General features: G+C 45.1%; 1 protein-coding gene across 4 annotated transcripts in view; it reads left to right on the forward strand.

Moving 5' to 3' along the window:
* The window catches only part of LOC139381703 (carbohydrate (N-acetylgalactosamine 4-sulfate 6-O) sulfotransferase 15), a 138,182-nt gene extending 137,406 nt beyond the window's left edge, over positions 1–776 (forward strand). For all 4 annotated transcript variants that reach the window (XM_071125421.1, XM_071125422.1, XM_071125424.1 and 1 more), the window contains one exon: positions 1–776. This exon is cut by the window's left edge. The gene's annotated coding sequence lies outside the window, so the exon portion shown is untranslated.
* Positions 777–12,500: the final 11,724 nt, after the last annotated feature.

Raw genomic sequence — 12,500 nt, forward strand, 5'->3', positions numbered from 1 at the left:
ATGGGGAAACCATTCAGTACTCATATAAACACCTGTTTTAATGGGGAAACCATTCAGTACTCATATAAACACCTGTTTTAATGGGACAACCATTCAGTACTCATATAAACACCTGTTTTAATGGGGAAACCATTCAGTACTCATATAAACACCTGTTTTAATGGGGAAACCATTCAGTACTCATATAAACACCTGTTTTAATGGGACAACCATTCAGTACTCATATAAACACCTGTTTTAATGGGGAAGCCATTCAGTACTCATATATCCCAGTCAATGTCCCATCTACATTTTTTGGGGCACTGTGCAAATTTCAGGTCTGCTGAGCGCAAACTCGAACTTTGTGAAAATTCTGTGCAACTTCCAGCGTGAGTTCACTGTGAACACTGAGGCTCTACCTGCTTTAAGTTACAGTTTTACTGTGAACACTGAGGCTGTACCCACTTTAAGTTACAGTTTTACTGTGAACACTGAGGCTGTCCCCTCTTTATGTTACAGTTTTACTGTGAACACTGAGGCTCTACCTGCTTTAAGTTACCGTTTTAATAGTGGCCAAGTAGGCTACTGTGGGTACTTACTGTGGGTATCATAATGTAGGTCTACCTTCAAAAAACAATGAAGAAAATGCATCCCATAATATGTTAACATGGAAATGAGCTGTTCTATCAATCAGCCTACAGTAGCAGCCAATGTGTGGTGTTCAATGCAGATCTACATTCCATCAGACTTTGGAAGGAAAGAAAACAGGCAGTATTTGACCTGTTTATCAACTGGTCCTTCAGACAAAGAGGTGACTGAAAATGTTGTGTTGTTTGATGCAAGAAACCACTTTACAAAATAAAATCCATTATTCTTCCCTTACCATTATTAGAGAATCAGAAACATTATGCTACCCTCTGCCAATTGGCTACTGAGCTTATTCAAGCCTGTCTCAAAATACAACACTGCCCCTTTAAGAGAGAAAAAAAAAAAGATCTTTATCTGACTCACTTTTTCAAAGATGTCTAGAAATGTACACATTTTGTGCTCTTGTAAGGAAGCAATCCCTCACCTATTGCTGACTACAAATGATCTATAACTGGGCTAATATCTCACTAATGGGCAAAGGATATGAACAAAATGTGCACACATGGATAAATGCAGCTCTTTCTTTAACCTCAAAACAAGTGCATCCACTCACGACCGCTCATGCTGTAAACACAGTCCAGTTCAAAGTCAATGGCACACATCCATATCTCTGTGTGTCCTCGAGTGGCCCAGCCAGAGCCTGGACTTGAACCCATCGAACATCCCTGGAGATAGCTGTGCAGCGACGCTTCCCATCCAACCTGACCTGATTGGCTAGTACTCTGGTCTCCAGTCCAATGGGAGGGCATTCTGATTGGTTAGTACTGTGGAACCATTATCAGGGCTGACCAATAAAAAGAGGTAGAAGATGAGACGCTGGAATGAGAGACACACACACACACGCACGCACCAGATGGCAGTATTGTGCTGGGACGGTAAGAGGTCTTAGGTAATTACAACTCATCAGCCTACAGTAATGACTTTCTCTCCCTTTGGTCAAGTCTATCATGTCCAGAGAGAGACACAAATTAAATACATGTTGGATTAAAACTTTTTGTAATTTTAATCAGGCTTTTTATGTCAGCAGAACAATTAACGTATGGGATTAAAAAGTTATTAAAAGGCAGACAGACAAAAACAGACAAAAAGGCAGACTGTCAGGCAGACAGACAAAAACACAGACAGTAAGCCAGACAGACAAAAACACAGACGGTAAGGCAGACAGACAGGCGGACAGAAAAGACAGACAAAAACACAGACAGTAAGGCAGACAGAAAAGACAGACAAAAACACAGACAGTAAGGCAGACAGAAAAAACAGACAAAAAGGCAGACAGTCAGGCAGACAGAAAAGACAGACAAAAAGGCAGACAAAAAGGCAGACAGACAAAAAGGCAGACAGAACAGACAGACAAAAGGGCAGACAGTCAGGCAAAAAGGCAGACACAAGACAGACATTACAGACAGACAGACATTACAGACAGGCAGACTGACATTACAGACAGGCAGACAGACAGACAGACAGACAGACAGACAGACAGACAGACAGACAGACATTACAGACAGACAGACAGACAGACATTACAGAAAGACATTACAGACAGACAGACATTACAGACAGACGTTACAGACAGACAGACATTACAGACAGACAGACATTACAGACAGACATTACAGACAGACAGACATTACAGACAGACAGACATTACAGACAGACATTACAGACAGACTTCCCAGTCTCTTAGGGAAATGGGAAGGACTAGTTATGGAGCACTACTCTGTTTAATGAAGAAACATTTTGTTGAACGTGTCAACATTGTAGGATACTGTCTTCCTCTTTCAGCATTAGGAAACATTACACAGTATTGGGATTACACCACAAACTGTTAAAATCAAATGTTTCTAATGATTGGAAGCTTACTGGGCGTGATGATACATACCAATGAACGACTTATCTCCCTGTTGCCCGTTGGGCCAGTAACCGAAAGGTTCCTGGATCGAATCCCAGAGCTGACAAGGTCAAAAACTCTCCCTAGACCTCCCAAATTAACAATGTTCTGACATACGTGGATGTCGATTAAGGCAGCCCTCCCCCCACCCCACCGCACCTCTCTGATTCAGAGGGGTTGGGTTAAATGCAGAAGACACACCTCTCTGATTCAGAGGGGTTGGGTTAAATGCAGAAGACACACCTCTCTGATTCAGAGGGGTTGGGTTAAATGCAGAAGACACACCTCTCTGATTCAGAGGGGTTGGGTTAAATGCAGAAGACACACCTCTCTGATTCAGAGGGGTTGGGTTAAATGCAGAAGACACACCTCTCTGATTCAGAGGGTTAAATGCAGAAGACACACCTCTCTGATTCAGAGGGTTAAATGCAGAAGACACACCTCTCTGATTCAGAGGGTTAAATGCAGAAGACACACCTCTCTGATTCAGAGGGTTAAATGCAGAAGACACACCTCTCTGATTCAGAGGGGTTGGGTTAAATGCAGAAGTTGTACAACTGACGAGGTATTTACCCTTTTCCTAGGTCTGGGGTTTCTGAGACGAGTTACTGACTGAGGACTAAACATGTTATTCACTTCCTCGACACCAGAGGGCAGGAGACACTCACAAAGAAATTGGAGTAGGTTTTGTGACAAACCACCTAGACAGAAAAAAAACAAATAGTTTTACATCTCTGCATTATTTTTTCAAATATCATTTTGGAAAATAATGTGTCACTGGAGGAATTTATGGGCCAGCTGGATGACTGGAGGAAGTTATGGGCCAGCTGGGTGACTGGAGGAAGTTATGGGCCAGCTGGATGACTGGAGGAAGTTATGGGCCAGCTGGGTGACTGGAGGAAGTTATGGGCCAGCTGGATGACTGGAGGAAGTTATGGGCCAGCTGGATGACTGGAGGAAGTTATGGGCCAGCTGGATGACTGGAGGAAGTTATGGGCCAGCTGGATGACTGGAGGAAGTTATGGGCCAGCTGGATGACTGGAGGAAGTTATGGGCCAGCTGGATGACTGGAGGAAGTTATGGGCCAGCTGGATGACTGGAGGAAGTTATGAGATCCTTGATGAAAACCTGCTCCAGAGCACTCAGGAACTCAGACTGGGGTGAAGGTTCACCTTCCAAAAGGACAACGATCCTAAACACACAGCCAAGACAACGCAGGAGTGACTTCGGGACAAGTCTTTGAATGTCCTTGAGTGGCCCAGCCAGAGCCCGGACTTGAACCCGATCAAACATCTCGGGAGAGACCTGAAAATATCTGTGCAGCAACGCTCCCCATCCAACCTGACAGAGCTTGAGAGGATATGCAGAGAAGAATATGAGAAACTCCCCAAATACAGATGTGCCAAGCTTGTAGCGTCATACCCAAGAAGACTCGAGGCTGTAATCGTTGCCAAAGGTGCTTCAACAAAGTACTGAGTAAAGGGTCTGAATAGTTGTCTAATTGTGATATTGCATTTTTTAAATTTTATGTTTCATAAATTTGCCAAAATAAATAAAAATCTGGTTTTACTTTGTCAATATTGGGTATTCTGTGTAGATTGATAAGGAAGAAATAGAATTGAATCCATTTTTAGAACAAGGCTGTAACGTAACAAAACATGGTACAAGTCAAGTTGTCTGGATATTTTCAATTTATCAATTATAACAATTTATCAACTATAACAATTTATCAATTATAACAATTTATCAATTATTAACAATTATTAACAATTTATCAATTATAAAAATTTATCAAATATAACAATTGATCAATTATAACAATTGATCAATTATTAACAATTGATCAATTATAACAATTGATCAATTATTTACAATTTATCAATTATAACAATTCATCAATTATTAACAATTTATCAATTATAACAATTTATCAATTATTTACAATTTATCAATTATTTACAATTTATCAATTATAACAATTGATCAATTATAACAATTTATCAATTATAACTATTTATCAATTATAACAATTTATCAATTATAACAATAACATAATAACAAAACTCACAATCGATAAAATAATAAAATTGTCGAAAGTCTTCACCAGACTTGATACATACCAATCAAACAGGGGTTATTAAAGACTCTTTCAAACAGAGGACAATGTTTCAGTATAATACGAAATGATACAATAAAAACAGGATATTAACTACAGCTACGGCTCAGGGCTCAACACCATAATGACCCCTGGGACTAAACACCTCCCTCTGTGACTGGATCCTGGACTTCCTGACGGGCCGCCCCCCCCAGGGGATAAGGGTAGGTAACAACATATTTGATCCTGAGGGAGAGTGGGAGAGGACAGGGGGTGGTGGAAGGAGAGGAGGGGGTGGGGAGAGGGAGAGAGGACAGGGGGTGGTGGAAGGAAAGGAGGAGGTGGGGAGAGGGAGAGAGGACAGGGGGTGGTGGAAGGAGAGGAGGAGGTGGGGAGAGGGAGAGAGGACAGGGGGTGGTGGAAGGAGGGGAGAGGAGAGGGAGAGAGGACAGGGTGGTAGAAGGAGAGGAGGGGTTGGGGAGAGGGAGAGAGGACAGGGTGGTAGAAGGAGAGGAGGGGGAGAGGTGGGGAGAGTGTGAGGAGAGGAAGTGGTAGAAGGATAGGAGGGGGAGAGGAGAGGTGGGGAGAGTGGGAGGGAGAGAGAGAGAGTGAAGGAGGAGAGGAGAGGAGATGAGAAGGGAGGGGGGTGGGGAGCGGAGGAGAGGGGAGGAGAGGAGAGTAGATGAGAGGGGGGAGATGAGAATGGAGGCGAGGGGAGGGGAGGAGATGAGAAGGGAGGGGAGGGGAGGAGAGGAGAGTAGATGAGAGGGGAGTAGATGAGAAGGGAGGGGAGGGCAGGAGAGGGGAGGGGAGGAGAGGAGAGGAGAGGAGAAGAGAAGAGAAGAGAAGAGAAGAGAGGAGAGGAGAGGAGAGGAGAGGAGAGGAGAGGAGAGGAGAGGAGGAGGTGGGAGGTTAACAGGGTCTAGGAGGAAAAGGCTGTCCACTTGTTTTGATTTGTATGACTTCCCAGCAGGTGACAGCTGTCTGGGTCTGGCCAGTGGGATCTCAGTTTCATTTCTCCACGTGTCAGTTCAGATCAACTCCCAGATGAAGAGGAGGGAGGGGCTGGGCAGAGGGGAGATGAAGAGGAGGGAGGGCCTGAGCAGAGTGGAGATGAAGAGGAGGGAGGGGCTGAGCAGAGTGGAGATGAAGAGGAGGGAGGGGCTGAGCAGAGTGAGCAAAGGCCTCTCTCTCTCTCTCTCTCTCTCTCTCTCTCTCTCTCTCTCTGTCGCTCTCTTTCTCTCTCTCTCTCTCTCTCTCTCTGTCGCTCTCTTTCTCTCTCTTTCTCTCTCTCTCTCTCTCCCTCTCTCTTTCTGTCGCTCTCTTTCTCTCTCTTTCACTCTCTCTCGCTCTCTCTCTGTCGCTCTCTTTCTCTCTCTCTCTCTCTCTCTCTGTCGCTCTCTTTCTCTCTCTTTCTCTCTCTCTCTCTCCCTCTCTCTTTCTGTCGCTCTCTTTCTCTCTCTTTCTCTCTCTCTCTCTCTCCCTCTCTCTCTCTCTCTCTCTCTCTCTCTTTTCACCTATTTCTTGCTCCCTTTTTCTCTGTTCCCCTTATCTTATTTTATACACCCCTGCACCCCTCTCTCCTCTCTCCGCTTCTTCCTCATCCTGCACCCCTCTCTCCTCTCTCCGCTTCTTCCTCATCCCTGGCCTCTCTGAGCTGTCAAATTAAACGTTTGTGAAATTGCAAAGTGGTGAAAGGATTCACAGTGTGATCTGTTAAGTGGTGAAAGGATTCACAGTGTGTTCTGTTAAGTGGTGAAAGGATTCACAGTGTGTTCTGTTAAGTGGTGGAAGGATTCACAGTGTGATCTGTTAAGTGGTGGAAGGATTCACAGTGTGATCTGTTAAGTGGTGGAAGGCTTCACAGTGTGATATGTTAAGTGGTGGAAGGCTTCACAGTGTGATCTGTTAAGTGGTGGAAGGCTTCACAGTGTGATCTGTTAAGTGGTGGAAGGATTCACAGTGTGATCTGTTAAGTGGTGAAAGGATTCACAGTGTGTTCTGTTAAGTGGTGGAAGGATTCACAGTGTGATCTGTTAAGTGGTGGAAGGCTTCACAGTGTGATCTGTTAAGTGGTGGAAGGCTTCACAGTGTGATCTGTTAAGTGGTGGAAGGATTCACAGTGTGATCTGTTAAGTGGTGGAAGGATTCACAGTGTGATCTGTTAAGTGGTGGAAGGATTCACAGTGTGATCTGTTAAGTGGTGGAAGGATTCACAGTGTGATCTGTTAAGGGGGTATGCTACTTTGTAAACAACAACCAGTGCGCTGCTTCACAATGTGAAGGAAATGGTGAAAGGCTTCACAGTGTGAAGGAAGTGGTGGAAGGCTTCACAGTGTGATCTGTTAAGTGGTGGAAGGCTTCACAGTGTGAAGGAAATCCCGTGCTTCTGCTCACCTGAACTAGAATCCCTCATGTTAAACAGCCTTTTATCAACCAAGAGAGATTTCATCTGTAGTCATCACTGCTGTCTACATTCTACCACAAAGGAGAATGGCACTAAGCAGGCACTCAACGAGCTGTACAGGGCCGTAAACAAACAAGACAACACACACCCAGAGGCAGCGTTTCTATTGGGAGGAGACTTCATCACAGGGAGACTGAAATGTGTTTTTTTTACCAAAACGTCTCCTACGCCTCGAGAGGCGCTAACACTCTGGACCACTTTTACTCTACACACAGAAACGCATACAAGCCCCTCCCTCGCTCTCCCTTCGGAAAATCAGACCATGACTCGATCCTCCTGCTTACTGTTTACGAGTAAAAACTCAAACAGGAAGTACAAGAGCCTTGTTACGGATGAGGTCCGACGAACCGGACGCTACGAGGCTGCTTCCTGCTTCGCTAGCACAGACTGGAATATTCTCTGGGATTCGCTAGCACAGACTGGAATATTCTCCGGGATTCGCTAGCACAGACTGGAATATTCTCCGGGATTCGCTAGCACAGACTGGAATGTTCTCCGGGATTCGCTAGCACAGACTGGAATATTCTCCGGGATTCGCTAGCACAGACTGGAATATTCTCCGGGATTCGCTAGCACAGACTGGAATATTCTCCGGGATTCGCTAGCACAGACTGGAATATTCTCCGGGATTCGCTAGCACAGACTGGAATATTCTCCGGGATTCACTAGCACAGACTGGAATGTTCCCCCGGGATTCTCTAGCACAGACTGGAATGTTCCCCCGGGATTCTCTAGCACAGACTGGAATATTCTCCGGGATTCGCTAGCACAGACTGGAATGTTCTCCGGGATTCATCCGATAACATTGAGGAGTTTATCACATCATTCACACGCTTCATTAGTTAGTGAATAGTTGACGTCGACCACATACACTACACTCTTCTTCTTCTTGTGACATCACAATACCCGATAATGACATCACAATACCCCATAATGACATCACAATACCCCATAATGACATCACAATACCCCATAATGACAAAAAGCTAGTTTATTTAACATTTCTGCTATAACAGCCTGCACTCTTCTGGGAAGGCTTTCCACTAGATGTTGGAACATTGCTGCTATAACAGCCTCCGCTCTTCTGGGAAGGCTTTCCACTAGATGTTGGAACATTGTTGCTATAACAGCCTCCGCTCTTCTGGGAAGGCTTTCCACTAGATGTTGGAACATGGCTGCTATAACAGCCTCCGCTCTTCTGGGAAGGCTTTCCACTAGATGTTGGAACATTGCTGCTATAACAGCCTCCACTCTTCTGGGAAGGCTTTCCACTAGATGTTGGAACATTGCTGCAGGGGTTCTTGCTTCCATTCAGCCACAAGAGCATTAGTGAGGTCGGGTACTGATGTTGGGCGATTAGTCCTGACTCGTCGGGGTTCCAAGTCGTCCCAAACGTGTTTGATGGGGTTGAGGTCAGGGCTCTGTGCAGGCCAGTCAAGTTCTTCCACACCGATCTCGACAATCCATTCAATATGAACCTTGCTTTGTGCACGGGGGCATTGTCCTGCTGGAACAGGAAAGAGCCTTGCCCAAACTGTTGCCACAAAGTTGGAAGCACAGAATCGTCTAAATTGTAATTGTATGCTGTAGAGTTAAGTTTTCCCTTCACTGGAACTAAGGGGCCCGAACTGTGAAAAACAGCCCTTGACCATTATCCTCCCCTACCAAACTTTGCATTGGGGCAGGTAGTGTTCTCCTGGCATCCATAATCCCAGATTTGTCCATCAGACTGCCAGATGGTGAAGCGTGATTCATCACTCCAGAGAACGCATTTCCACTGCTCAAGAGTCTAATGGCGGTGAACTTTACACCACTCCAGCCAATGCTTGACATTGCTCATGGTGATCTTAGGCTTGTGTGCGGCTGCAAGGCCATGGAAACCCATCTCATGAAGCTCTTGATGAACACATCTTGTGCTGACGTTGATTCCAGAGGCAGTTTGGAACTCGGTAGTGAGTGTTGGAACCGAGGACAGACGATATTTACTCCCTACTCTCTCCATAGGAGAACACTTCTAAGAACCCTTTTTGGTTCCATGTAGAACCCTTTTGTGTTCCATGTAGAACCCTTTTGTGTTCCATGTAGAACCCTTTTGTGTTCCATGTAGAACCCTTTTGTGTTCCATGTAGAACCCTTTCCATGGAGGGTTCTACATCAAACCTAAAAGGGTTCTACCTGGTACCAGAAAGTGTTCTCCTGTGGGGACAGCCAAAGAACCCTTTTGGTGTGTGGACGCAGTCAAGGTGAAACTTAGTGCTGTCAGACTGTGGTAGTGAAGATGGATGGATGTGTGTGTGTGTGTGTGTGTGTGTGTGTGTGTGTGTGTGTGTGTGTGTGTGTGTGTGTGTGTGTGTGTGTGTGTGTGTGTGTGTGTGTGTGTGTGTGTGTGTGTGTGTGTGTGTGTGTGTGTGTGTGTGTGTGTGTGTGATGGTAATGTCTATTGCAGCTCAGGCGCTGATGTGATGAGCTGTGACAGAGGGAAGAGCTCTATCTCTGAGCGTTCACACACACACACACACACACACACACACACACACACACACACACACACACACACACACACACACACACACAGAGACAAACAGACCCTGTCTGAGCATGTCTGGACGCTGCACAGAAACTCCCAAATTACAGCTAGGTCCAAACAGGTCTGGGCATCAAACGAAAGACAAAGTATTCCCACAGAACCCATGAGTCCCAAATGGCATCCTAATCCCTATATAGAGCACTACTATTGACCAGACTCACCCTATTCCCTATATAGTGCACTACTACTGACCAGGACCCACCCTATTCCCTATATAGAGCACTACTATTGACCATGACCCACCCTATTCCCTATATAGTGCACTACTACTGACCAGGTCCCAGCCTATTCCCTATATAGTGCACTACTAGTGACCAGACTCACCCTATTCCCTATATAGTGCACTACTACTGACCAGGACCCACCCTATTCCCTATATAGAGCACTACTATTGACCATGACCCACCCTATTCCCTATATAGTGCACTACTACTGACCAGGTCCCAGCCTATTCCCTATATAGTGCACTACTAGTGACCAGGACTCACCCTATTCCCTATATAGTGCACTACTAGTGACCAGGGCCCACCCTATTCCCTATATAGTGCACTACTAGTTACCAGGACCCACCCTATTCCCTATATAGTGCACTACTAGTGACCAGGACTCACCCTATTCCCTATATAGTGCACTACTAGTGACCAGGGCCCACCCTGACCAGCAAGGCTGCGAACGCCAAGTTCCTTCTTTTCCCAGAATCCTTAGAGAGAATAGTTTAGACTTTTTAACTCTTAGAAGACACGTCACCTACTAACCCTTCAAATCACAGGGGACACTTCATCTACTAACCCTTCAAATCACAGGGGACACTTCATCTACTAACCCTTCAAATCATAGGGGACACGTCATCTACTAACCCTTCAAATCATAGGGGACACGTCATCTACTAACCCTTCAAATCATAGGGGACACGTCATCTACTAACCCTTCAAATCATAGGGGACACTTCATCTACTAACCCTTCAAATCATAGGGGACACGTCATCTACTAACCCTTCAAATCATAGGGGACACGTCATCTACTAACCCTTCAAATCATAGGGGACACTTCATCTACTAACCCTTCAAATCATAGGGGACACGTCATCTACTAACCCTTCAAATCATAGGGGACACGTCATCTACTAACCCTTCAAATCATAGGGGACACGTCATCTACTAACCCTTCAAATCATAGGGGACACGTCATCTACTAACCCTTCAAATCACAGGGGACACGTCATCTACTAACCCTTCAAATCATAGGGGACACGTCATCTACTAACCCTTCAAATCACAGGGGACACGTCATCTACTAACCCTTGAAATCATAGGGGACACGTCATCTACTAACCCTTCAAATCATAGGGGACACGTCATCTACTAACCCTTCATAGGGGACACTTCATCTACTAACCCTTCAAATCATAGGGGACACTTCATCTACTAACCCTTCAAATCATAGGGGACACTTCATCTACTAACCCTTCAAATCATAGGGGACACGTCATCTACTAACCCTTCAAATCATAGGGGACACGTCATCTACTAACCCTTCAAATCATAGGGGACACGTCATCTACTAACCCTTCAAATCATAGGGGACACGTCATCTACTAACCCTTCAAATCATAGGGGACACGTCATCTACTAACCCTTCAAATCATAGGGGACACGTCATCTACTAACCCTTCAAATCATAGGGGACACTTCATCTACTAACCCTTCAAATCATAGGGGACACGTCATCTACTAACCCTTCAAATCACAGGGGACACTTCATCTACTAACCCTTCAAATCATAGGGGACACGTCATCTACTAACCCTTCAAATCATAGGGGACACTTCATCTACTAACCCTTCAAATCATAGGGGACACTTCATCTACTAACCCTTCAAATCATAGGGGACACTTCATCTACTAACCCTTCAAATCATAGGGGACACTTCATCTACTAACCCTTCAAATCATAGGGGACACTTCATCTACTAACCCTTCAAATCATAGGGGACACTTCATCTACTAACCCTTCAAATCATAGGGGACACGTCATCTACTAACCCTTCAAATCATAGGGGACACTTCATCTACTAACCCTTCAAATCATAGGGGACACGTCATCTACTAACCCTTCAAATCATAGGGGACACGTCATCTACTAACCCTTCAAATCACAGGGGACACTTCATCTACTAACCCTTCAAATCACAGGGGACACTTCATCTACTAACCCTTCAAATCATAGGGGACACGTCATCTACTAACCCTTCAAATCATAGGGGACACGTCATCTACTAACCCTTCAAATCATAGGGGACACGTCATCTACTAACCCTTCAAATCATAGGGGACACTTCATCTACTAACCCTTCAAATCATAGGGGACACGTCATCTACTAACCCTTCAAATCATAGGGGACACGTCATCTACTAACCCTTCAAATCATAGGGGACACTTCATCTACTAACCCTTCAAATCATAGGGGACACGTCATCTACTAACCCTTCAAATCATAGGGGACACGTCATCTACTAACCCTTCAAATCATAGGGGACACGTCATCTACTAACCCTTCAAATCATAGGGGACACGTCATCTACTAACCCTTCAAATCACAGGGGACACGTCATCTACTAACCCTTCAAATCATAGGGGACACGTCATCTACTAACCCTTCAAATCACAGGGGACACGTCATCTACTAACCCTTGAAATCATAGGGGACACGTCATCTACTAACCCTTCAAATCATAGGGGACACGTCATCTACTAACCCTTCATAGGGGACACTTCATCTACTAACCCTTCAAATCATAGGGGACACGTCATCTACTAACCCTTCAAATCATAGGGG

The sequence above is a fragment of the Oncorhynchus clarkii genome, chromosome 23 (genome assembly GCF_045791955.1).
Source record: "Oncorhynchus clarkii lewisi isolate Uvic-CL-2024 chromosome 23, UVic_Ocla_1.0, whole genome shotgun sequence".
Taxonomy (NCBI): domain Eukaryota; kingdom Metazoa; phylum Chordata; class Actinopteri; order Salmoniformes; family Salmonidae; genus Oncorhynchus; species Oncorhynchus clarkii.